The sequence below is a fragment of the Paroedura picta genome, chromosome 1, assembly GCF_049243985.1.
Source record: "Paroedura picta isolate Pp20150507F chromosome 1, Ppicta_v3.0, whole genome shotgun sequence".
Lineage (NCBI taxonomy): Eukaryota > Metazoa > Chordata > Lepidosauria > Squamata > Gekkonidae > Paroedura > Paroedura picta.
The window spans coordinates 29,683,856-29,711,653 of NC_135369.1; the positions used below are offsets into that span (position 1 = coordinate 29,683,856).

Genomic DNA, 27,798 nt, shown 5'->3' on the forward strand with positions numbered 1-27,798 from the left:
GCTGGATTCTGGAGATTTTTGGTAGAGGGATCACTTGGGCATGAAATTGGGATCACTGCACTGGGCAGGTAGTTGTGAGTTCCTGCACTGTGCAGGGGGTTGGACTAGATGACCCTTGACCCTTGCCGACTCTTCCTACTCTATGATTCAGTGGCAAAGTGTTCTGAATGACCTTGTGGCTGTAAATGTGGGTTTATCTGTGGTAAAGCAACTCCACAGCTCTAATGCCACTACATAATTTCTCTCATACTTGACTCATACCCAAATGTGGCAAGGGTGTTTGATGTATCAAACACTTGAAGTGTGAAAAGATTTGTGATAATCACTAGATCCAAACAAGAAAGCTGCAACCAATTAGGGGCTGCAACAGATGTTATAGCAACAATAGAACTATAAGAACCAACTCTTCTTCTTCTTCTAGATGGTTTGAGCTTTATGCACTGTCTCTATTACATGTAAAGACGTTTAACATGTGAGATATTTCTATTAGCTGATTTGTATTAACATGAAAGGGATTGATAGCCAGGGCAGAAACTGTCTGTGCACTTATATGGGAATGTTTATATGTGATAGGATTCTTATGTGAAATGCTTTTTAACTGGTTCCTCTCACTTGTGTTTTGGCCCTTAAATCTCCACCAACCCATGTCCACACATGCATCGCTACTGCTACAAGTTCGAGTGACTTATAATACAAACAACCTTCAGCAGAGTTGAAAGGCAGTAGTTCTTTATTGAAATACTTAGTTGGCTTTAAAAGGAGAATATAGGTCCATCAGTAGTTGTTAGCCATGATGACTAAATGAAACCTTCATGGAGATAGAAGCCACCTGAATACCAGTGCTGGGGTGGGGCAAGTATTTGGGGAACGGTTGGTCTCCTACGCACTGCTAGTAGACCTTCAGGAACATCCAGTTGGCTACTGAGTGGAACAGTATGCTGGATTAGATGGACCAGGCTGCTTTTATGTTCTCCTGAGATGTTGCTGATGAGGGGAAGCAGCATCTGAACCAAAAAGTGGTTGCATGTCTGAGGTCTGTTTAATAATCAGCCCCTTGCACAGGAGATGAAATGGCCAAATTTGTAGGTGGCTCCTCCTCTTTGAAAGAAGCAGAGCCTTAAGAGGTTCATTTGAACCTTGCTCAATCAGCTAAGAGCTTGGTAATTATAGTGGACCAGAGAAACAAATTAATACAACTCCCCCTCCAGTTTCCTCTGCCTTAATTTAGCCTGCATCCATTGCAAGGAATGGAGATTAGACAATTGCAATGCACCCTACACGGGTCTGCCCTTGAAGTCAACTCAGAAACTTCAGCTAGTACAGAATGCTGCATCTTGGCTACTTTTAAAATTATATTATTGGGGGGTAAGCAGAGTATGCATATTATATCCAACCTGCAGTCAGTCCTTTGATTACCTATAAGTTACCAGCAGAATTAAGTTTGAGTCCAGTGGCACCCCTAAAACCAACACATTTTATTAAAGAAGTGTGCATGCACACAAGAGCACACCTTGAATAAAACTCTGTTGATCTTAAAAGTGCCACAGGACTCAAACTTTGTTCTGTTTCAGACCAACACAGCTACCCACTGATCTCTCTTCAGTTACTAGATTAAATTCAAGATAATCTTTGTCATGTACAAAATCCTTCATCCCTCATATTTGCAGGATTGCCTCTATTATGGTCCACAGCAATGGCTTTGATCATCTGAGCAAAGACTTCTGAAGATGCCACCCTGCAAATGGGTGAAATGCACGTGCTTTCTCTATGGTGGCTCCCATAGAGCTATCATATTTTGAAAAGCAAGAAAGGACATATTTTCCAGCTTACTTCAAATAAATCATCACTATGACAAATTTCATTTCAAATGCCCCTACTATTTAAGCTGTGATAATTGCTTCTAACTAGGAATATTCCTAATGTTCCAACCCCAGAAAAGGACAGTTCCATCATTTTTAAAAGATAGCCTTAAAAAGGATGGACATCGAAAAGGACACATTGCCTATAAAAGGACACCTGAGAAGCCTAGGCTCCCATTTTTTGGAAAGGCTTGGCTGAAGTCAGGAAAACTCCTGCACTTCTCTGGTTCTGCATCTTGTGTAAATCCTGTGTATATTTATGGGATTTTATTGTATTATTTAATGCATTTTAAACAGTCTTAATGTTGGGGTTTTGGGGACCCCCAATCGGTTAAAAAGGCATCAAAATATTTTAAATAAATTAAACAATCATTCAATAGGGCTATTTTAGAAAGGGAATAAGGCCAAGACCAGACAGTGCTTTTTTATTTTTTAGCAAAGGTAAGGATACTAGCGTTTCCTATTTGTGTAATTTGATTTCCTCAATGCCAGATAACATATCTGGTACTATTTTGGCATTGTTTCTAGTTTTTGTTCCCTTAGACCTATTTCATTAGTTGTGGGATGCCTCCTGAAATTTGACTGCATGCACTGTCTCTTGACGCTGCCTAGTCTTCCTTGGGTCCCATAAACAAACAGATAGTGCGTGCTTTCTTGGAAGCAGCTCTTCAAGCGTACTTTCTCCCCCTGCTGCGACCAGAATGAGTTGACCACTCTGCGTATGCTCAGAGATACTCTTAGGGACGTTGCCTGACGGAACTGCGAAGTCGGCATGAAAAAGCGGACCGCAGTTGCGAGGCGGGAAGCGAGCGGCGCGTTGCTCTGCCGCTCTCCTCGGCTCGCCGCCGCTCCTTCCCGCCCTCGCCGCCGCACCAGCTCGCCTCGATCCCCATCTGCCATCCAGCCCAAGATGGCGGCCGCGCGAGGCTGAGGCGAGCAGGGGGGCGAAATCGCTTCAGCAGCAGCAACCGCCGCCGCCGCCTCCATTTCTCTCTCCCCCCGCCGCCGCCGCCGCCTTGGGCCTGCTCGGTCCCGCCTCCCGCTCCTCCCTGTCCCCGCCCGAGCCAGCCATCCGAGGAGGAGCCGTCGGAGAGCGAGCGCGCAGCCAGGGGGGCCCCGGGCGCCCAGGAGCCCCAGAGCGGGAGCCGGGGCCCCAGCAGCACAGCACAGCCAGCGCCCGCGCCAGCCCGGCAGCGCCGCCCCACGCGCTCTCCGCTCGCTCCCGCGCGCCGGCCCCGCAGCGGCCTTGCCCGGCCGCAGGGAAGCAGGAGGGCGAGAGAAAGCCAGGCCGGTGGCGACGGCGGCTGTCACCCGCCCGCCCGGCCGGCCGAGGAGGAGGAGGAGGAGGAGGCAGCGGCGGCAGGTGAGCGGAGGCTGCGAGGGGCGCCTGGCGCTGCAGCTGTCACGGGAGGGAGGGCGGGCGGGGGGCAGAGCCGTGATTGAGGATGGGGGGGCGTTGTCGAGAGAGGGGCGGGGCTGAGAAGCGATGGAGGGCAGCGGGGGGGGGGGGGCGCAGGAGTGCTCTGCTGGGGCGCAAAAAGCGCTAGGAGGAGGCGGGGCGCAGAAGTGAGTGAGTGAGCGACCCGGAGTGTGTGTGTGTGTGGGGGTGCTTAGGAGGAGTAACTCTGGCTGGGAAGAGGCGGTAGGTATAAAGAGGGGACTGGGGGGGGGGGTGCAAGGCAGGGGGCGGAAGGTATTCGGGGCCCAGAAACTACTTGGCGAGAAGTGTCATTGGGAGGAAGGCGAGGGGGAAGTCCGTTCTGGGCGGGGGTGCTGCAAGGAAGGGCGCCGAAGAAGGGGCGGGGTGCAAGTTTTGGGGAGGGGGCGAGGGGGCGGGGAGCCGAAGTGCCCGGGGGAGCCCAGGAGGGGAGGGGATTATATAACGCGGTGGGCAGAGGAGGGAGGAGGATGCAGAAGGCTTGAGGGGCAGGGGGGCGGGGGAGGGCTTCAGCGCCGTGATTTGGAAGGGGAGGAGCAGTGCGAAAGTGAGACTCTTTTCGGGAGGGGGGGTGGGGGCGGAGGAGAGGAGAGGGAGGGGAAGGTTTGTACCGTGGGCTTTGTGAGCCCTGGGAATGTGCAAGTGTCAAATTGTGCTGGGCAAAGGGGATTGGTTGGGGAAAGTGTGCCGAATATTGAAAGCAAAGGGATATTGGGGGAGGAGGCAATAGGTGAGTGGCCCCGTCCCCCGAGATCCCTCTCCTGAGGTCCTGTTCCCTCTGGAAAAGATTGAGGGTGCTCTCTGCCCTGGTCTGCACAATGCAACACCGTACCCAGAAACACATGTGTGGTGGACCTGGCTTGGGGCAGTGGTAGATCTTAAATAAGGTCAAATGGGAACAGTTTAGGGGCCTGAGAAACTTGAAGATGAACAGATTGGAACCCTCCCTCAATAAAAGTGCAAAGGAAAAGGTGAGAAATGAAGAGACTCCTAAAACCCAGGGTGGAGAATGTGACAGTCTTAGTCACGGGTAGCTAGCTCCCAGGGAAGGTGCCAAGGAGACCCAAATGTGGGACTGGATGGGTGCTTAGTGACCTAAGTGCTTCAGAAATGGAGTGGGATGCTTGGCGCAGGGGATTGACGGACAGTGTCAAGGAGGAAGGGGCTTGCCGTGAGATTTGGTGCACTGTCTCTTCCATCCATATTGAAATAAATGAAAGTGGTCCTTGGGCTGCCTCATCTCTTTTTCCACAACAAATGAATAGCAGGAATGAAGGAGCAATACCACTGTGTGCCTCTGAACCACTAGATTTGGTCCCCACTGCCATGGTGCTTGTGTGTGGGGTGTGTGTGTATGACCTTCATTATGAGATCTTTCCCTTGCAAAGTAGGAAGGGAAGTGGGGTGGAGTTTCCACTGCTCCACTGTCATCCGTGGCCAGCTGCAAGGTGTGAGGGCAGAGACAACGGGAGTTTTTTGAGACCAGGGGGTAGGTGGTCTGGGAGTAGAGTGCACTGGGAGACTGAAAGGACAACAGTTTGGGAGGAAGCTTATAATAGTTTTTGGCAGCTGAACAGCAGTGCCCTCAAAGTAACAATCGCTTTCTGCTCAAATAAACAGGAGTCCTGTGGCACTTTAAAAATTGACACACATTAATTCTAGTATAGTGTTTTGTGCAGTGCTTTCTATGTCTGCTTAATTTTGTCAAATGCTGACACTCTCTTACACTTGAGGTGAATAACCATGAAATTACATTTGGGAGGAAGGGAATCAGCTCTGTTAAAAATACCCCTCCCCCAATTTAATTAGGTTCCTTAACTTCTGAAATGTGTATATTTTTGAAAAGCTGGTTTAGCAAAGTTGCTTCTTGTTGTTGAGATTCAAGTATGCTGTGACAGTAAACATGGCTTGGGGGGAGGGGGAATGCGGTGGGTGATCTGGTGGGTGCCCTGAGTGAAGCTGTGCAAAGGATAATGGGTGTGTGTGTGGTTACACAGTAGTAGGAATCGGCAAATCGAAGTCGCCATTACACAGAGAGTGGGCTGGAGGTGGATCTTTGGGAGGAATAGTTATTTTATTTTGCAAGAAGATGCGTCTTCTGGCCAGTTGAGATCACAGCAGCAAACAGTTTCGTGTACATTAATTGTTTGCATGTTCCTCTTTCTGAGGGCTGAGGGAGAATAAGCAACACAGTCATACAGCTTTACTGGTTTAAAGGAAATCAAGATGGTAATGAGGTATCAAATGGCTTCTTAGGTAATTTGAGCTCACTAGATGGTGTTTGAGACTGAAGCAGTTTGGTCTCTGAATGAAGCCCATCCAGGATGGGGCTCATCTAACTCTGGGCTCTGTTAGTTGTTTAACAAAATGTCCAATTTGTGTTGGCCTCTAAGTGACTTGGCTTCTTATAAATGGCTTTCCCAAGCACTCAGCGAATCTGTGGATTATCAAGTTAGTTTACTGAATATGTTTATGTCTAATATACAGTCTAATGACTTGTACTTGGAGGCATACTATGGCACCACTAACTGGTGTTACATTTACGTTCCTTAATTCTATGTTTGTATATGGCTTTCAGTCTTCTGTAGGAAACTTTGAAGTTTTTTAAACCCTCGTTCTGGAAGAAGGGTCCTCCTCCCCTTGAATCTCTTCAGAAATCAATCCTAAAGGCAGGAGCCCAAGAGAGCTGCCTGCGTAAAAAGCATGGAAATAAATGGTGGTTGAAAGCAGAGATTTCCATTGTGGGCTGATATAAATGTATCTGCTTGTGTGGTTCTTCTGCACATACAGTTGTTTTGCTAACTGAATGGTTGTCCTAATCATTATTATGTATTCCTGTGATTTACCGATTTGTGCCACCCAACAGGAACAGCTGTTACGGTTAAGAACAAAGTGTCATACTTCAGCAGTGGCTGGGGCTTTCAGTTCTTTGAGGGCCTTATGGGGCAACCCCGTAGCTCTGATCTCCTTGGAAGAAGGGCAAGAGTTTGTGTGAGAGAAATGAACTTTGGGTTGGAATACCAGACTTGACGTCAGTTCAGCTCTATTGAGTTCCGTATTTATCCATTCATTAATTTGCTTTCATTTATAAGATGAAGTGGCTAGCAGTGCAAAATTGGTTAGAAAGCACTATGCACAATGAGATACATTAAAATGTTCTCCTAAAAATCTTATAATACAGCAGCAAAAGAAAGAGTAGAGCCCAGTTGGGCAGACTTGGCTTCCAGCCAAGTAATTTCATTAAAGTGGATTAAAGCTGTGTGTGAGTTTAAACAAAAGGAAGGACTGGGAAAGGAAAGCAGAAGAAAACTGGAAACAGTTGTCTTTTGGCATATTCTTCAGTTTTAGGGATTCCGTTAAGATGCGAAAAACTTCAACCTGGAGGTTCAGATTTGATCACAAATCTAGCTGTAGGTTTTGATAAGAGACAAACGGAATTCTTAAGAAACTAACCGACTAAGCACTATGGACTATTACTATGGTCAGTAATTGGGTGTATTTCCTGTTTTTCCTTCTGCATGTTTTCTTGTCTAAATTGCATAGGTTGATCAGTGGTAGTTGGTGAATAGGTATACCTGACGAGGAACAGTGGGCAGATTCGGCCTCTGTACTTTCCAGTTATGATTATGTGTACAAGTCTGATAACAGTTTAGATTTGCTTACAACAGAAGGCTTTTTTTTTTTTTGCCAAACAGCAAAGAAGAAAACAGTTCAGCATGGTGAAGACTGTTTTTTAAATGTTGCTGAAATGCTTTACTTAAGATTGAATTAGTAGTTGAAGCTGACATTCCTTTTGAATGAATGTTATTGATTATAGATGATAGCTATCTGGCAGCTATCTGAAAAAATATATAGATTTGGTTTGACCAGAGAGATCTCTTGGGCTGCTTGGAAACACTTTAGCAAATTTTGCAGCAGTGCCCTTGTCTGATTCTTCCCAAGAACTCAGTATGGTGTTTGAAGATTAATTAATGAGTAGAGTTCTTAGCCACATTGGTTGAGCTTCTTCCCTTTTTTGGGGGGGGGTGCAACTTGTCTTTTGAGCAAACAGATGACTATTCATAAGTGTGACTAATTCACAGATTCTTATGCAAATGTGATCTGTGACTTACAGGAATAATTGTCTTGTGTCTTAACACTGTTTCCAAAATGTGTATATTGCCCTATTTCCAGAGTGTAATGCATTTTAAAAAGAGAGATTTGAGGAAGTGTGTGTGAATTTTTTAGGGTGGTTATTACAGAATTACAGTTCAGTCTTTAGATGGTTTGGAGATAATGTTTGCTTCTTGGAAGAGTTAATATGCATAGAATCACACAATTTTGTTGGAATTCAAGGTGCAAGAATAAATCCCTTTCATAGCTCTTGCATACTCAATGTATCAGTTGCAAATAAAAGTGCTTTGTTATATATAAAAAGCAAGATGTTATAAGCTATTCTTGCCCTGCTTAATGTATCATGTTTCCTTGACACTGTGATACTTTCCTATTTGATGATGAAAAAGTTGTACTGAAATATTTCTTGAAGTAAAGGGAAGCTAAAATATTAGCTAAGCATTAAATGAAAGAAGGTGTCTTTGATTGGTAGTTTAGGGGTCACTGTTTCCATTTAGCTTGGGTTGGCAGGGCAGGAAAGTCTAGGAGCCTGTTTTCATTAATGCTAAGCTGAAGTGAGAACTTTTGATTAAGACACTACCAAAACATATTGTTGGTGTTAAAGGGAAAAAAGGAAATTGAGAGGGGGAGGGGAGATAGGGCTTCCCAAGGCCTTAAGAGCTTTATAGAATTTTGACCACCTGTTCCCATATACTCCATGATCAGTTAAGGCAGGGGTAGTCAACCTGTGGTCCTCCAGATGTTCATGGACTACAATTCCCTTGAGCCCCTGCCAGCAAATGCTGGCAGGGGCTCCTGGGAATTGTAGTCCATGGACATCTGGAGGACCACAGGTTGACTACCCCTGAGTTAAGGTATTTGCCTCTGGTGCTGTGTGGGCTATCAGTATTAGAGTGATACTAGAAAGCAGGGCCTTTTCTGTTGTGGCACCCCAGTGGCAGAATGCACTCCCTACAGCTGCTTGCCTGATGTTTCATTTGGTTAGATTCTAGCATCAGCTGTAGAAGTAGTCATTTTGGTGTTTGTTTATTATTTATTTATTGATTGATTTTTTTTTATACTGCCCTTCTTGGACATACCGTCTTGGGGCAGTTTACATAGGCTGTTTACAAACACCGTTTTAGTATTTGTTTTTTGCTGATTTGCTGATAATTTATTTTGCATTTATTTTAATCCTGTTGTGCTGTGTTAACACTTAATTTGTCACTTGTGCAATGATTTGCATTTAGTTTGTGGAAAGTAAAAAATATTGAGCTGAAAGGGAAAATTCTACATTTGCTTACCTCTTTTTCTGTCCTCAAGTAACCATAGTTTGTATATTTGAATCTTTATTAGATACATTTTATTCTATTGACATACAATAAATATGATGTGATGCCCCTGTTGGGCTGTATCAACAGGGGCATCACATCAAAATCACAAGATGTCATAGTCCCATTTATACGGCACTGGTCAGACCACCCCGGGAGTACTGTGTGCAGTTCTGGAGGCCTCACTTTAAGAAGGACGTAGATAAAATTGAAAGGGTACAGAGGAGAGTGAGGAGGATGATTTGGGGCCAAGGGACCAAGCCCTATGAAGATAGGTTGAGGGACTTGGGAATGTTCAGCCTGGAGAAAAGGAGGTTGAGAGGGGACATGATAGCCCTCTTTAAGTATTTGAAAGGTCGTCACTTGGAGGAGGGCAGGATGCTGTTTCTGCTGGCTGCAGAGGAGAGGACACGCAGTAATGGGTTTAAACTACAAGTACAACGATATAGACTAGATATCAGAAAAAAAATGTAGAGGAATAGAGGGTTACTGGCTCAGTTGTCATCAGGAGTGGTGATGGGAAGAGGGTGTTCAGGTCAGTTTTGTGCGCGAATAATTCAAGATTAAGCTGTTTAAAGTAGTTCCAGTGAGTTACTCTTAGCTCGACAACTACGTCGGTCTTATCGATGTCCTTGTACTGTGCAGGCCTGCTGGTTAGCGTAATTTCAAGAGCTACCAAATGTTTATTTCTTCATAGATGTTTCCTAAACTGTGGTATTGGGTAACAAGAAGCAAATGTGAAGTTTAAAAGAAGTGAGCTGCTGTAGTAAGCCAAAGTTTCCTGTAAGAACTTGGTTGAGAGTTGGGTGTCCAGTCAAATATTGGCAAATATGCCAAGCATGCCCTTTGCACCCTGATGTCTTCTGTCTTTTCAGTTGTACCCTGATGCAAGACATGAATTAGGGCTCCTTGCTTTTGAACCTAATTACGTATGTCTTTATTTTTATTATTGTTATACTTTTTCTCTCTCCCAGAGACTCAAGGTAGATTACACAATGTGAGTCAGCACAATCAACAGTGTAAGTCAGCAGTATACACCCGGATAGGATATAGATTGCAGAAATCTGAAACAGATCTGAAACAAAGCAGAATTGCTAACCTGACAGTTTAAATGATGAAGAATTACATAGGGTCATAGGGTTACTTAAATATGGTGGCGGAAAGTGCCGTCAAGTCACAGCTGACGTATGGCGACCCTGCATGGTTTCCAAGGCAAGAGACCTCTTTTTGTGGCTTGCCATTGCCTGCCCCTGCATCACAATCCTGGTATATTTTTTTTGGGGGGGGGGCTCCCCCATCCAAAATAACTAGCCAGGGCTGATCCTGCATAGCTTCTGTGATTGGATGAGATTGGACTGCTCTAGTTCAGTCCCTGTGCTTCTACTTCCTTGAACCATTTTGCTACAGTAGCGTAGCTCCTGAATAATTCAGTTTTCCATAGTTTGCAGAAAGCCAGAAGACTGGGAATCTTTCTAACCTTGTTTGGTAGGTGATTCAAAAAATGAGAGGCAGCAATACAGAATTTATGTGCATGAGCCTTTGTGCAGGGCTGCACCTGCAGAAGGCCTGCTCAAATGGATGATGCTGTTGAGGTGGCATAGGAGGAGAAGCAGTTCTTCTGATATAAGGGATGAAAGCCATGAAAGACGTATGTAATGTCTGTACCTTGAATTGAGCCTGGTGATTATATTATTAATCTGCTCTTGGCATACTCCCCGGGTAACTCAATTGGCTGCCCTGTCCTTTCTGCACCTCTTTTCCCCACAGCTGCTTCCCCAAACGCCTTTGAGGCTGCCGCTAAAATTTGCATGAGTTGTGGGAGCAGCTTATCCTGCAGCAGATCCTGCAGCAGAGAGAACTTCCTGAAAAAGGCTTTACTCGGAAAAAGTCACTTTAGATCAGGAGTAAGCAAACTTGGATAGCAGCACAATTGCTTACTGGACATCTCCAAGTCAATTCAGATAGGCAGTTTTACCAGTACACTCCAACTTTTTCATTTGTATTATCACTAATCTGATCACAGTGTTGCAGTGGGCTCGCAACTTTCCCCTAAATTATATTCTGAAGTTCATCAAAAGTCTAGTTGAATCAGACATTTTTGACATTTAGGTCATTTGTAACAATAGCATCATGGCCGTGGAATGGCAAAGCATGACATTATATATCATGGCCCCCTTAGCTCTCCTAGCCTTTTTGCTGTCTTGCCTTTGCCTGCCTTCTTTTTGCGTGTCTCACCCTCCTCACCTGCTGCTGGAAGAGGCGGAAGAGAGCATTGCTCCTTACACGTGACATGCTTCCACCTGTCAATCAAATCACACAACCAATCCCCTTCCTCCAACAGTTTAAAGGTCCTGCGATGCCCGCTAATATTTTTATTTAAAAAATCATACTTCTCCGTTGCAATATCTATGCATAGAATCATAGATGCATAGTGCTTTTGAATGCCACCCCTTATGGGATCATGAATAGGCTTGTGCAGGAAAGGCCCAGTGCAGCTGCTTCAGCGCCCATAGAAGTCAATAGCACCATAGTCTGTAATGGGAATGTCGGGGTTCCTGCCTTTCCTGAGGTCTGGGGGAGGGGTACGGATTTGAGGTACAACATCCGAACTTTCAGGGTAGCTCTGGGAGGCTCTTCCCTGACTTCTCTCCAAATTTCAAAATGATGTCCAAAGGGTCCACATCTAGGGCTCCCGAAGAGGGTACCTCCATTCCTCCATTATATCCAATGGAGACGGCACTGCAGACAACTTTTGTACATTTGAGCCTCCATACCTTCCGACGTAGAGTGGTAAGGCAGCAGACATGCAATCTGAAAGCTCTGCCCATGAGGCTGGGAGTTCAATCCCAGCAGCCGGCTCAAGGTTGACTCAGCCTTCCATCCTTCCGAGGTCGGTAAAATGAGTACCCAGCTTGCTGGGGGGTAAACGGTAATGACTGGGGAAGGGAATGGCAAACCATCCCGTATTGAGTCTGCCATGAAAACGCTAGAGGGCGTCACCCCAGGGGTCAGACATGACTCAGTGCTTGCACAGGGGATACCTTTACCTTCCGACAGTGCAGATGACTTTGTACATTTGAGCCTCCATACCTTCCTTCTGCTGGTTGCTTGCTGGTTGCGCTCCAGTCGCTTGCACTTTTTATGGTGGTGAATCCACTTTTGGGGATTCTCAGAGAAGCGCTTTATGAAGGATGTAGTGAGCATTCAGCAGGCCTGATGCTGGATGTGGGCAACATCATGTGAAAGGGCTGGAATAGTCAGCTTGCATTTAACGGACATGACGCTACATTTAAAGGGTGTGGAAATCCTGGTATATTCTGCCTTTCTCAAGATAAGAATGGCAAAAAACTTGCACGAGAATGCAGTGCTGGGTAATTAACCAAATATTGCTAATACTCTTGCTTTGAGATTACAAGACATGCATTTTCTTGCCTTTTGAGTTGTGATAGAATAAATTCCCCCCACAAAAAAATCTCCCCCGCAGCTGTCACTCAGCTATTCGGTTTAAATAGCTGGCCCCAAACAGAACCAGCTAAAAGTCTGGCACCTTCCCTGAACATCGGTTCCAGAGCTCTGCTCTAAGTTTGGGCCAAATTTTAGCTCATGAGCCAACTAATGCCCATCCCAACTGCAGAACTTTAAAAATCCTAAAATAAAACAAGCATCTTTAATTCTGGCTACTTTATGTTTCTTCAGAACATCACATTGCTTACATATAACCTAACAGCTGAGTGATACAGGGTCTGCTGCTCAGCTGTTAGGTTTAAATGGCTGCAATCCATTTAACCCTTTGATTTTGCTCCCCCCTTGAAGTGGCAGGGAGCAAAACTAAATCTACAGCAGAAGTATTCTGGCTGGTATTATTAATTATTCCATTGACAAAGAATACTTTGTTCTTAAGGCCTAAGATTTTGCTTTCAACCATTCTTCCATTTTTGCAATAGAAGTAGCCCTAGCAGAGTTCCAAATAAGTCTTATGAACAAAATGTACAAATTTTTGAGACCTGTTGCATTATCTAATCCAGCGTTTCTCTCTGTGTTGTAAAACAGGATATGCATTCCTAGGGGCATCTCTAGAAAACACCTCTGTCCTTTTTGAGGTAAACAAACAAACATTCTCAGCCTTTCCCGTGAAATTGCAGAGGTTTTTTTTTTTGAGACCCGCAAAATGTAAATGTAAATTATTGACTAGTTTAAAGTGTCTTGTTTTACCTTATAATACATAGTAAGCTGCCTTGAGCCCTCAGGGAAGGGGGTATATAGATTTGAAAATAATTTTTTAAAGTGTGTTCCCAAATGGACGTTATCAAGGAAGGACTCTGGTGGAACAGAATGCACATGACCGATTTACAGAGGAATGGGTGCGTGTATTCAGTGAAGGCTAGTGGTTTTTAAGGCTACTTGTCCTATGGCACCCATGCTTAACCCCTCCATGTCACAGAGCAGGGGTAGTCAAACTGCGGCCCTCTAGATGTCCATGGACTACAATTCCCAGGAGCCCCTGCCAGCGTTTCCTGGCAGGGGCTTCTGGGAATTGTAGTCCATGGACATCTGGAGGGCCTGTCACAGAGCATTCTGGCAAGTGTTCTAGGGTGGGTGCAGTTTCACCGGGATGCTGGCCAGGACCGATGGCCTCACTTCTCAGCATGTGAACTAATAATACAGCAAACAGCCCCTGCCTGCCAGCTGTTTGTGGTAAGCTTTCTCAGAAGAACCACTGCCACTTGCCTAGTGCCTATAGGATGCCCCCAGTTTCTCTTTACAAATGGCATGTGCTTTTAATAGCCTTCGTTCTGTGGACTAGCTTTCCTAAGTTGTAATTCAATGAATGCTTTCTTTGGTGTCAGCACAGCGCCAGGTCCTAATGAACTCGGTATGCATTATGCTGATATTGTTGTATAGGTCATGAAGATAATGATGTGTCAGGTATGGATAGTTGCGTATTTATCAGAACCTCTAAATTTGAGAGGTTTTCAATCAGGGTCTTTGTGGGAGTTGGCCTGGGCTCTTAGCCATTGCATTTCTCATGCAGAAGACATGCCACTTGCATGCCTACCCGGGGCCAGCCCAAAGATTTTTCTTTTTTTTTTCTCAGCATCAGCAAATTAAAATCTCTCTCCTGTTTTTATTATCTATTGAGCAGTATTACAATAGCACATTAAAGGCTTGGCCTAGGATATTATTTTCTCATTTTCAGTTTTAATGTCTGTAATTTCTTTACTCATTCCCCTTTACTGTTTGTGTTTATCTCCTTGGCTGCTAATGGATTTTGGAAGGCTGTGCTTGCACTACTTGGAATGTGGGAGAAGTTACACAGCCAACAAGCGACCTCTGTGAATCTCCTTCAGAAGTGTGGGTAGTGTTCTTCCAAGATGATTAGTTGTGGTAGCACCCGTGGAGTTGTGTCAGTTGCTCTAGTTCCCTAGTGCAGGCGTAGTCAACCTGTGAACCTCAAGATGTCCATGGACTGGCAGGGGCTCATGGGAATTGTAGTCCATGGACATCTCGAGGACCTCAGGTTGACTACCCCTGCCCTAGTGTTCTCTTCCTTGTTTGGGTGCACCTGCACCAACCCAGATTTGCACTGTTTGCCCCCATCCCTGCTTTAACTTCCTTGTCTTACCCTCATGTTATCTTGGTGCAACCTAGTATCATTGGTTGCAGGCCCTGATGTCACTCTCTTAGGAGGGTATCACACATATTGTAAAGCGTGTGGGGGTGAGCATGCTATTGTAAGTCGGTTTTCCTCCACCATTTGATTCAGTAACGTGAGGAACATTAGGGCTGATCCTGCGTAGAGCAGGGGGTTGGACTAGATGGCTTGTATGACCCGTTTCAACTCTATGATTCTATGAACATGCATTTAAAACTTTTTCACTCTTGAACCGTCACAGCAGAGGGACAGAAGAGTGAGGTATGAAGAACATGTCCTTGCCTTAGCTTAGTCCCTCTCCTGTTCCTGCCTTGACCCATCTCTGCTCCCCACCCTTGCTGATTCCTCAGCTGCGGTTCACTATGTTTGTTTGGATTGTATCTGTGGAAGTTTATCCTGTGATATTGTTCCTTCACAAGGCTCAGTTATCCCTTGACAAACATGCCCCTTACCCAAGAGACCAACCCTCGAAGAAGACCCCTATTCAGGGGCTCTGATGCTGCAGAGGAATGCTGAACTATGCCAGTCCTTCTCTGAACAAGCTTAACTATCCTACAGCTTCATTGATTCCATTCCTTAATCTACCACAAGAAAAAAACAATTTCCTATTGTGGTGGCAAACTCAAGCCTGTTATTATTATTGTAATATAAACAATGCATGCATATTAAAATAAATGCAGACTGGAAAATAACTACATTCAACAAAAAAGTGATTTGTTTCCCCCCTCCCCCATTTAAAAGGCCAGCTCAGCTACACCTCCTGCTGAAATATGACTTTGAGAAGTCCATAATAGAGGCTACCGAAATTGCCGGTCACTGCCAGCTCTGTTCTGTGAAGACTGGTTTTTTTTTTTTCCCTGAATACGTTCCAACAATGCAGGGTGGCAACTAATACTATGCATTGGAAACATTGGGACCATGAGACCTCATGGGGGGATAAAAAGATTTTCTTTTCTTTTTCTTTTTTTTTGGGTGGCGGAGAGTAATCCAGAAATGTGATTACGTAGTTTGATGAGAGAAAAGCAGTGAAGGCTGGATAGTGGTCCTAATCGGAAGCTGTTTGCTTTGTCATTAGTGGTCCTTCCCCATTCCCTCAATATGTTTTTCAGATAAGCGAATTAGGAGATTGATTCAGGTGAGTAGCCATTTTGTTCTTAGGCAACAGAACAACCTTTGAGTCCAGTCGCCCTTTTAAGCCCAACATTCTGGGTAGAAGAAAAGTTGGTTCTTATATGCCGCTTTTCCCTACCCAAAAGAGGCGCAAAGTGGCTTACAGTCGCCTTCTCTTTCCTCTCCCCACAACGGACACCCTGTGAGGTGGGTGAGGCTGAGAGAGCCCTGATATTCCTGCTCGGTCAGAACGGTTCTATCAATGCCGTGGCGAGCCCAAGGTCACCCTGCTGGTTGCATGTGGGGGAGCGCAGAATCGAACCCAGCATGCCAGATTAGAAATCCGCACTCCTAACCACTACACCAAACTGGCTCTCCCAACACAGCCACGGTTCCAAAAGGTGGCTTCCATCTGCAGATACAACTCATGCCTGCTTCATGGGCTACCATACACCATGGTTTTAAAGGGGCCACTAAACTCAAACCTTGTTCTGTGTTAGGGGATTGTTACACTGTTTGCTCTCCTTGCAGCTTGCATTGTTGTCTCCGCATTCTTTGGTCTGTAGTTGACTTCAGTCTTTGGACTCTGCCCATCATGATGGTGTCTAGAGCCTTAAGCGTCACTCATGGGGTACAGTCTGTGTGTCTGTTAATAAAAAGTGCTCTTTAGATGGAAGTGCCATCAGCAAGGTGAAGGAAGAAGAAGGGGAGCAGGCTTTGGTGCTCAGGTTTCAGCTTAAAATGAAGGTTGAGTGGGAAATTAAAGGAGGAGAGGCTGCCATTTAAGGTACTATTGAATGCTGCAGCTGCTGCTCCACACCTTCTTTCTTTTAGGGAGTTTATGAAATACAGTCTAGCATGGATTTGCAGTCCATCAGAGATGTACATGTGTTCCCTGATAGGCATATATCTGATGCCCTGGATCCACTGTAATTGATATGCCCTTTTGAACATAGAAAGTTTCCTTGTACTGAACCACATGTTTGATCCAGGAAGGTTGGTATTGTCTACTTAGCCTGGCAGCAGCTCTCCCTGGGTTTCAGGTAGATCTTGGGACTTTCATATCATTACTTAATTAACTAGATTTTTAGATCACCACTCTCTTGGAGACTCATGGCGAGGTACAATATAAAACCCTGCTCTTACTTGATCCTTCTCTCTGGAGGTGCTGGTATTGAACCTGAGACCTTCTACATGCCAAGCAGATATTCTGCCACTGAGCCACAGGCTCTCTCCATGTGTGAAAACATAAGACGATATGAGGATGTCAGCTTTCGGAAGTGTTGTGCCATGTTCTTATGTGTTCTCATCAACTGCTGTTAAACGAGAGCTCATTCTACAGGCCATGGAATTGCTCGCACAGGAAACTTTCAGGGGTTCCGCATGGAACTAATGATAAAGAAAAATGTTTCTGCCATAGTGTTGTCTCTGTTCAAAGCCGGGCTATTCTTCAGATGTAAAATTGATTGGAGCCTGCTGGGAATTGCTAGAAATGACTGGGGTTGGACATCTGCACTCTTCCGTTCTTCATGGCTGACGACAAGGGAAGCGTGAGGATTGAAATGGAAGTATAAAGCTGGGATTGAGAGGGAGAGCAGATGGCAAGACTGTTTCAACCAGACCTCGAAGTCACATCAGTATAAATCAGCAAGTCACTGTCTGCCATTCAATACACCAGTTATGTCTTTGGCTTTCGGCTGTGGATATGTATTCAGCTCCTTTGAGGTACACACATCTTTAACCAGAGACGGGCTTTGCTTGTGTCCTGAAACTGAACCATACACATGCTTTATTTGTATCTTGTAAGTGAACTATAAGTCCAAATTGCAGTTTTAGAATAGATGCACAGCCGAGGGAGGAAACAAGAGGAGCACTTTATTATTGCACATGAGTTAAGGCTCACTAATGCTTGTCAAACAGGCTCTGCAACTCAGTTTCAAAGGTCAGATGCCAATGTCTGTGGCTGCTGGTTGTTAAGAGTCCACGTTCCAGGTCTTTTGCTTTCTTTTGTGGCCTTTAGCCTTTCCACATTTAGGACCTACCTTTAACTCCAACCTGTAAGACTGAACCCACTTTTAACTTCCTGTTATACGTGTTATTCTTACAATTCTTGAGCTTTCTTAATCTGTCATTCTCAAGTTCTCACTGCCTGCTTTCTTTTGTTTTCTCCAAATTAATGATTGTACTGGTAGGACACATTTTAGGTAAGTTCTAGATAGCTTACCATCAGTTGGACACCAGTGGCTTGAAATGTGTTGTCTGGAGTATGGTCCTGGTACCAGAAAGAGGAAGATGGAATAAATCAAAGTAACCATGTTGACAACCCCTTCCAGCTATAAGTTTTCTCAGCCCTGTTCTTCCTTTTCAGTGTAAACACCACTTTTGTGATGCGCTGCTTATCTTCATTGGCAGGATGATGATAAACATGCGGCAGGTTTATTTCACCTTCCACTTTCAGGTGCTTGCCTGAGGTGCTAATTGTCATACATATTCAGAGAATGGATAAATGCAGTCATCACAAGGCAAACAATTGTGTGAACTTGCATTCCTGCCCATTTTATATAAGGATCAAAAGTGCCGGAACATAATAAGTTTTTTCTTAATGAACAGTTTATTGATGTGTGCATAATATTACAGATGTCAAAACAAGTGTTACATTTGTCTATCAGCTACTATGAATCAATAAGGGCTTCTTTCTGTTTTGGTATGCCTAAGGTGATTGAATGCTATGCAACTTCAGAATTAGAGGGGTTTTTTTCTTGCTAGCTGGCAAGAAACCTTATGAACCAACTTGTATATCACTCCAGTCATCTGCTCTAGTTTCCCCTGCCCTAAAATGCTGGATGGGTGGCAGCCCAAGAAGGGGCTGTCTCAGTTGTGGCACCAAAGCTTTGGAACTCCCTCCCCAGGGAGATTAATCTGTTTTCCTCTATCGGTGTTTCCCACCAGTTTTGCATATTCTCAGTAATGGTAATTGTGGGGACAGGAAAGGGAAGGCATTTGGAAGCCACTTTGAGATGCCTTCTGGTAGAAAAAGTGGCATGTAAGAGCCAACTCTTTTTCTTCTCCTCTTCTTCCTCCGTCTTCGTCCAATCTTATGATGTTTCAGGAATGGTTCTCTAGTTAGAGATGCTTTGGAGTCTTTAGATCTTTTTGGTTTGTGACCTGCAAATTCTGGTGGGAAATTACCATGAGAATAGATTTTGTATGGGAAATAGTTGATGAAGGTTTTAAAGGTCACTCCCTGTCTATTCTAAAAGCAGAAGACTAACCAGTACACTAAGTTCCTTGCAATGTCATCATTACCTCTCATGGCAACTAGTCTTTGGGTTTTGATGTTCCTGGTGAGTAAATGTGGAAGTAATAAATGCAGTGTGTGTGTGTGTATGGGAGGGCAATATTCAGGATCCCCAGATTCTCCTTGAAGCCTGCAACCACCTACTAGATTTAGAGAGAGAAAAATACCAAAGGATTCATATTCTTTAATTTGCAGAAAAAGAATGATGGCAACACATCCTCAATATGTGCTAGTGTGACTTCCGGCACAAGGATGAAAATTAATAGTATCCATCTTCCTTGTGTTGTGGTATGTGTGTGTCGTGGCATTCAGTGCTGAACACCTGAGTTAACCTGACAAGGTTTAGTAGAGAAAGAGAAGAGCTGTTTGTTACTACCCGAAAGAGTCTGCAAGTGACTTACGGTTGCCTTCCTTGGGCCAGTCACAGTTCTTCTAGAACTCCTGCATCCCTACTTGCATCACAAAATGCCTGTTGTGGAGAGAGGAAAGGAAAGGGATTGTAACTGCTTTTGAGACTCCTTAGGGCAGAGAAAAGCTGGGTATAAAAACTAGCCCTTCTTCAGTTTCTTTTCCCCTGCCCCTTGCTAGCCCTCATTAAAACACCATAGTCTGTCGAAGATCCCAGGAAATCTCCTCCAGGCTGTTGTGCTGATGTTCACATGATGAATGGCCATCTGCTGAACCAGTAATCTCATCATTTCACCAAGAGCACAGCTTGTGGATCAGCATCATCTAGTCCTCTTTGAAGAATTTTGAGATAGTGCTTTGGGGTGTGACCTTTTCCTGAAGCATGGGTGTGGGGAGAGTATTTCTGATTGGCTAGTCCATAGTGTTAAGCAGTTTCAGTCAACAGAGTTGGTAACCAGGGTTTGTTGTCACCATCTGTACACCTATCCGGTAACACGTAACAAGTTTTGGATGTCACTCTGGTCCTTTCCTGGTTACCAGCTTAAAATCAAATACAGAAGAGATGGTGTCTTGAGCTTCTGATGCAGTCCTTGGGAGATATTATTTCATGTCAAACATAAAAACAAGCAATAAAATTATGCCAAGCAGACTAGTAGGAGCTGTGTGTCCAGACTTGATCCATCTGGACATAGTCTAGTTATTACATTTATGTACAAGGAAACATTTCTCTTTTTTAGTCCACTGGTTCTCAACTCTTATCAGTAATGTGCAACTGCAATAATATATATATTTGTGATTTTATTTTTGCTCCCATCTTGTTTGCTTTGAATGTAGCCGGACAGCATCTATATCCTACCATTTCTCTTCCTCTCTAATATTCCCAGCTTGGTAAGCTGTTGCCCCTCTTTTGCTTCATGATTTTTAGCTTGGCCAGCTATAGCATTCATAAAGGAACCTTTTCCAGTATTTGGGATTTTTTGGGGGGGAGGGAGCATTTCCCACCTTATTTCACTTTTATTATTTATTAAAATTAATTATTTCTTGCCTTCTCCCTCTTAAGGGGTTCAAGCAAGTAAAGCCACTCTTGTTATTTTTCAAGCACTGCTATTAAATTACAGTAATAAATAGCAAGCAGTGACCTTGCTGGCAATGTGAAAAAGCAGCATTTAATTACGTGTGTGTGTTTGTTTTTTGGTGGGGGATTAGCAGTTAATATTATGGTTGGTCATGGAGAAGACAGAAAGTAATTAGGCTACAGAACAGACTGTAGAGAGAAGCAGAACTTTAAAATGAGGCTTACTTCTGAGTTAACATGCATTGAGAACGGCCATTGTGGTATTTTTTGTGTGAAACGTAGCACAGTATTCAATGATAGGTGGTGGTGGTTGTTAGTTGCGAAGTTGTGTCCAACCCATTGCGACCCCATGGACAATGATCCTCCAGCCCTTCCTGTCCTCTACCATTCCCCGGAGTCCATTTAAGTTTGCACCTACTGCTTCAGTGACTCCATCCAGCCACCTCATTCTCTGTCGTCCCCTTCTTCTTTTGCCCTCGATTGCTCCCAGCATTAGGCTCTTCTCCAGGGAGTCCTTCCTTCTCATGAGGTGGCCATAGTATTTGAGTTTCATCTTCAGGATCTGGCCTTCTAAAGAGCAGTCAAGGCGGTGCCCCAGTGTAAATTTTGCTTCCTGAATCCTGATGATTGCAGAAGCGTAATCTTCCAGTAGTGCAAAACAATTCGTGTTTATAGAAGAAGAGTTGGTTCTTCAATGCTGCTTTTCTCTACTAGAAGGAATCTCAAAGCGGTTTACAATTGCTTTCCCTTTCCTCTCCCCTCAACAGACACCCTGTGAGGTTGATGAGGCCCAGTAACTCTGATTTCTGGTATTCTGAAAGCTGTCACAGTTCGTGCTTTAAAAAAAAAATCCTTGTCAATCACTTGAGGTCATGCTTTCATATTTCTTTCTAGCCATGAAGATTAAGGGGGCAGAATGAAATTTTCATCTCTTGAGAGAGTTCTTTGTGCACACGCTTTCATTCCATGTTACACCTGTGCTTGATTAGGCTCAAAAGACTGTAAAAGCTCAAGCTAGTGAAACCACCAAAAAATGGCAACTCAAAGGCCCTAATACATATTAGGTTTTCTTTTGCATCCTCCCTGGGTCCCCTTGATCAGATGTGTGCTGTGCATTCTGTACTACAAACTTATTTATCAGACATGTGCAAACTTGATTTGGATCAGGTCTACAGTGCACAAGAAGGGGATACTAAAGCTGCCTTCTCCCATAGAATTTTCCCAACTGAAATGACATTGGGGGCACTTTTTGCCCAAATGGGAAAACCTGAGTGTATCTAGTCAGTACATTGGAGCCTCCCCAACAAGGCATATAGTGTCTCTAAGACTTTTTCACGTCAGGAAAACAGTGTATAGGGAAAGTTTGAAAACTCTTTCTCTGTGCACTGCTGTCCTGATTGGAACACACCTGGGGAAAATTCCAGCACGGATGTCACAAAACACATTTGATTGCTTGGCCCTGGAGAGGATGGAAGGAAAATGTAATGTGTAGTTAAATTTTAGGATTACAGGTTTTTGAGGTTCTAGTAAGAAGATTTGTGCTCCTTTGTTGTTTGATATTCTTTCTGATTCAAATAATTGTTGCTCTTTTTAATGTTAACTTGTGTACAGTGGTCTTAAGGCGGGATTGTGGCAGAGAAAGCATACCAAGGCTAGCGGAAAACACAGCAGGGCAAGCAGCTGGGAAAGAAAGGAAGGGACACTCTTCCTTCTTCAGGTCTGCCTGTCAGCCTGAGGCACTTTTGCTTGTTGCAGTGTGACAGCAGGAGTAAGACCTTTTGAGGAGTACTGTGAGGTGAGGGGCGGGTCAACAAGCCAGGTGGAAGGTTGCTACTCTGGGTAAATGTCATAGAATCATAGAGTTGGAAGGGGCCATACAAGCCATCTAGTCCAACCCCCTGCTCAACGCAGGATCAGCCCAAAGCATCCTAAAGCATCTAAGAAAAGTGTGTATCCAACCTTTGCTTGAAGAGTGCCAGTGACTGTCCCCTCACTCACCTGGCTGCCCTAGTCCTCCTTGAGGGCAGAGGCCGGTTCTGCGAAAGGTAGTGGTGGTCATCAGAGAGTGTGGAAGAAAATAGGAGAGGGGAGATGGTGAGTATTGTCACCTCTCTCTCTCCCTCCCACCCATCCATGCGTCTGTTCCTTTTGGTGGGGATGGGAGCAGCCTGACCTTTCTTCTTCCTGCCACTACTCATGCATGGTCAATTGGAGCTCTTCCTCATGCAATTTGATGGGGCTTCTGGACATAGAGAAGGGTAGCCTTGGTAAGGAGTGGTGATGCATTCTGCAGGGCTGGGACCTCGGCTTGGCTCCCAAAGTCTTCCAGGTGCAGAGCCACAGGACTTCTGTTAAAGGCCCCTTCTGTCCTGAGTGGCCAAGACGAACATGTTAATTTTTCTATGCTATCATTTTATACCTGCTTCTGAGGGAAAGCTCAACACCGAAATTCAGACTTGGCTTCTACTACTGCATGGTACAAGTAGGGAAAGTATTCAGATATGTAAGGAGAAAAACAACTGGATGGGGAGTGACCTTTTCATGTCTGCACTATTTAAACAATATATTTTTGCTAGTTTAAATGTTTGCTTTTAAAATGAAATTTACATCCCTGCTCTTTAAATTCCTGTTTTAATTGACGGTGGTTTATTGCTCTGGGCTTTGTGAGTGTTGCTGGTTTTTTACTGCTACCTGGGGTTTTAATCCATAGTTTTATTTACTTCACTTATACTCCAACTTTCCCACTGAGATTCAAGGTGTATTGCAGAGTTAAAAAAAACAAACACTGCCATTGGTATAATACATACAATTAACAGTGCAACAAAATGGCATTGCAAAACACAGCAGTGTATTGCGTACAGTAAAAACTGCATATATAATTTTATATAGAGTACCTAAAAGGCAACTGGACAGCTACAAAATAAATATGAACTTTTAAACAGAGAGCAGGCTGAAAATATTTTAGATATAGTGACGGTGTTAAATTTGAGCCTTGCTCCCAGAGGTCACAAACCTGGAGCCAGCTCTGTTGGATGCCTAGACAAAGGCCGAAATAGAAGAATTGCCTTTACAATGCATGTTGGGAGTTTTTAATGAGCTACCATTTGGCCAATACTAATTTGAATCTTCTTTAGCTTGGTTGGTTAATTATAAACCTTTGTGGAGGGGGAAATGACTATGTCTGTTCATTTTACCAACCTCCTTTTTGCTTCTTTCTCTGAAATCCCCCTCCCCCTATATTTTACAGGCTGACATTTTTTGAATCATATGACCTCTAGCAACTGGTAGTTGTGAGTGAGAATGTGCCATTGCTCTCATGTACCCTGCCAACTTCAAACACTGGTGGAAAATTTGCAGTCTAATTATCAAATTAAGGATCTTGTACTCATGCAGCATTCTCACCATAATACATAGATGTTGAAGCTGGGGAGAAATGTTTCAGTACCCTTTGAAAGCGAATGCCCAAGGAAAGTTCAGGGGATTAAATGGAACAAATTCATAACAGATGCTAAGATTTGTCAATAGACCCTTCTCTTAGCAGTCAGCCAGAAAAAGAGAGAGACCACTGTAACATGGGCCGTAAACGGCACCGGATCTGTCACGAAGGGTATGTCTTCTGGGCATTATACAAAATATGTGGAAGGGCTGATAGAATCCTGCTTGTATAGTGCTGGGAAGGCAGAGATTTTGTAGCCTATAGCAGGCAGCCCAGGATAGACAGATATTGATGATATCTGGGAGAAAAAATATTTTAGTTGGCGGGTGTGCTGTGCAGCCTCTGTAGCTCTGTCTGACATGCCAAGGAAGGAGTTGCTGCTTAAGGCCGGTGGGTTTGCTCCAAAAATTGCCATGTTTGTGTAGCCCTATCTACTTTAGTCAGTAAATCTAGCCTGTTTTCTGGCAGGGGTACATGACTGGCAGCTTACGATCCAGCCCCAAAGCAATTTAATCTAGCCCCTGTGGTTTGTTACCAAATATTAATCATCTTCAATAAGAGTGCTCCCTAATTCCAATACTGACTTTTACATCTGTTTTACTCATAAATTACTGCTCCAGTGCCCTTGGTTGAGGAAAACTAGGAACTAAAATAAACTTAAATAGGTATGCCACTAAATGTGAGGGCTGCTGTTTTATAGATGAAGGCATGACGTTTGGATGTTGAAAGAAATATATGGAAGGGACTTTCCGTAAAAAGGTTGTAGGGGAAGAACAGCTACTTTTTATGCAGAACTAATGGTGCAACACTTACATTGCAGTCTCTGGTTTTCTGTAAATAAAATTGGACTTGAGTGACAGTCTCTAAACTCTGAAGATTATTCTGTAATAATAATATATGTGTGTGTGGTGTATGTATCTATATCTATATATATGTTTTAGTGTTGTTTGGCTAAGTGATTGGCTAAGTGTATACACAGGTAAGAAAAACCCATTTTATACCTCTCTTCTGAGAAGCCATAGGGCAGACTAACAGATCTGCCCAAGATCCACCCAGGAAACTTCACGGCTGTATCTAGGCTTCTCTCATCTACACCCTGTCGACTCTGAACATCAGTTTTCTGAGCATACATTTGATATATATACAGTAATGTGTATTTCACTGTTTTGAAAATGTTGTTGGCGGAAAGCGCCAATAAATCACAGCTGATTTATGACAACCCCATGGGATTTTCAAGGCTGGGGATATTCAGAGGTGGTTTGCCATTGCTTGTCTCCCCATCATGACCCTGATATTCCTTGGAGGTCTCTCATTCAAATACTGGCCTGGGCTGACTCTGCTTAGTTTATAAAATCTGATGAAATTTAGGGTTGAGCTACCCAAATCTCCAAGTATATTACCAAGCAGCTAAAATAGTTTGGCTAAAAGCCTAGCACAACCCAAGTGCTGATTTAGCTTTATATATGCTATTTGTGCAATTTCTGTTAAATAAATGGCTATGGATAGGAAAGATAGAAAAATATTACATGTTACAGACCTGCTATCAAATTAAAGTATTTGCTGGCGTATAAGACTACTTCCCCCCCCTGAAAAACATGCCTCCAAGTGGGGGGGGGGGTCGTCTTATATGCCAGGTGCACTTCAGTTGGGATAGACATAGCTGCCCATAGTGGCCCGTAGTACTGTATTTTGAGTGGAAATGTTGGGGGGTCGTCTTATACACCCAGTCGTCTTATACGCCGGCAAATACGGGTAGATATAATTCCAGATAAATCCTGGATCATCTGCATCAATAATATCTGATATGACTATAGGAAATGTTGGTAACCAGTCTTGGTTTGTATATAATCTTGACGGTCAGGATAAATATAATTTCTGGATAAGAAAGGAACAATTAATTGCATATGCTAACTTGACAGAAGAAAAAAGACAGGCATCCCTTTTTATCTAAATTATATAGGTTCTTTAATTAAAAAGAAACAGCTTCTGATAAGACCTCCCAATGAATTTGAAACAACGTTAACAGCACATAAAGTCTCTGTGAGGATGATTTACTCTATTCTATTACAAAATAATTTGAAGAGTTCGAATAACTGTCAGATTAGGTGAAATAAAAAATTGGGGAATGTTCTAAATGAACAAAAATGGAATTTTATTTTTTTTCTAAGGGATTAAACTTTACAATAAGGTTAACATCCAAAGAAAACTTGCTAAAATGATATACATGTGTGACATCTTTCACCTTATATATTACAAATATATATATAGATTAAAGGAGGAAGAAAACAAGTGCTGGTAGTGTGACAGAGAGAGCTTTTTCCACATGTGGTAGGAATGTTGTAGAGCTCTTTTATATTGGGACAAAGTGGTTCAAATTATGTTCAATAGTCTAAAAATAAAGATACCATCAAGCCCAGAAAACATATTACTGAATTATTTACCAGAAATGCAAACAAGAGCAACTTTCTATAGCACTTCGTATGCTAACATTAGCAAGACTTAATTTTGCCAGCTACTGGAAAGAAAAGAAATCTCTAGTTTTAATTACTTGGTTTAATAACATCAATGAGACTTATTCAGTAATCAAATTAACATATATTCACAATAATAATGATATGGAAAAGTCAGAATTTCCAGAATGAGGGGCTTACTTGGAAAGATAGATCTTGATGAAGTTCTGGAATGGGCTGTTGTACAGGGAGGGAGGCTGTAAGCATTGTGTGGTTTGTTGACAGATTGTCATCATGGAGGCTTATTAATGTTTAAATGGTTTCCTTTTAAAAAAAATGCTTGATGAATATACATTCTGCTGGAGGGGGGATTTGATGCATGTTTTATAAATGGTATTTTTGGAGGGGTATTTTTTCTTGGATTTTGGGTGATGACTGTATGTCTCTTTTTGATATACATGTGTGAATTTTGGTATCTATGTTTGAATTTTAAATAAATTCTTAAAAATCTGATGAAATTAGGCAAATTTAGGTCAGAGCTTTTATAAATGTTCTGAATTATATTAGAAAATGGCGAAGCTGCTTAAAGGGGGTGGGAATAAAAGAAATCTACTTGTAGATTGCGTTGTTCTGTTGACAGGCATACCTGCACAATCACTCCCTATAGAACTGGATGGGTCTGGGGACTGAATAGCCATGTTCTCCCAGGACTCAGAAGCTGACTTGCACTGGGCTGTAGCTAATAGTCCTAGCAGCAGCAGAAGAGTAGACTCTGAAATAGTTTTTCAGTAGGAAAACCTCTGCAAGAGAAACTGCTTAGACCTCTGAAAGCAAAGTTAGAATCTCAGCAGGCGGAAGGGTGTGAAAAGCCTGGAGAAATAGAATCTTAGCTTCCGTGGCTGCTGAGTCATGGTAACACACGAAGTACTGTGTTTAAATGACACTCTGAACATTTTACACCTCGTCTCTCCAAGGTGAAGGAGCTTTAACAGGCTTTCAGAAGTGTGATTATCTTTTCTCTTTAGTTGTGTACAGGGATGTGTAACCCCCCCCCCCCACCCTCACAACCATGGTGTTTTTTCCCTTTCAGCTATATTGAATACACAAAATAATGGTATTTCCTGATATTCCAGAATCCCAATATTGGTATGGTATTCAGATTTGGTAAATATTTGGGAATCCTGATTTTTTTTTATCTCCAGTTTTTCCTATGTGGACCATTATAGTCAATGGTCCCCATAGGGTATAATGGAGAATTGATCCAGGAGTATATGGGTCTTGGGGAGGGCTGTTTTTTGAGGAAGATACACCAGATTTGCAGCATAGCTACTGGTCTCTTCTCATTCCCCCCTGCAACTTTCAAAATTGGATTAGGAGTCCAGTTCTATTGGCCTCCAAAGAAGGTGCCCCAATCCTCCATTGCTTGCAGTGGAAGGGGGTGGGGGGTGGGAGGCCATACATGAACTTGAAGGCATTCAAAAATCTTCCTGCCCCTTTAAACATCTTCTGCAAGCAATGAGTTTACCCGGAAAGGCATTTAAAGGGACTACAATCCCTTTACATACCATTTGAATCCAATTATCTGGCTGTCTGGAAATATCTCAAATATTTTTTGGTTTTTTTGGGGGAGCAGCGATTTTGGGTAGTC

General features: G+C 43.4%; 1 protein-coding gene across 7 annotated transcripts in view; it reads left to right on the plus strand.

Moving 5' to 3' along the window:
* Positions 1-2,774: 2,774 nt before the first annotated feature.
* NCOA1 (nuclear receptor coactivator 1) overlaps positions 2,775-27,798 on the plus strand; it is a 321,680-nt gene continuing 296,656 nt past the window's right edge. For 4 of the 7 annotated variants that reach the window (XM_077331659.1, XM_077331668.1, XM_077331677.1 and 1 more), the window contains exon 1: positions 2,776-3,222. The gene's annotated coding sequence lies outside the window, so the exon portion shown is untranslated. Of the gene's footprint in view, positions 3,223-3,433; positions 3,502-3,996; positions 4,269-27,798 lie in introns of those variants that run through there. The other 3 variants (XM_077331693.1, XM_077331632.1, XM_077331641.1) reach the window with 3 other exon arrangements.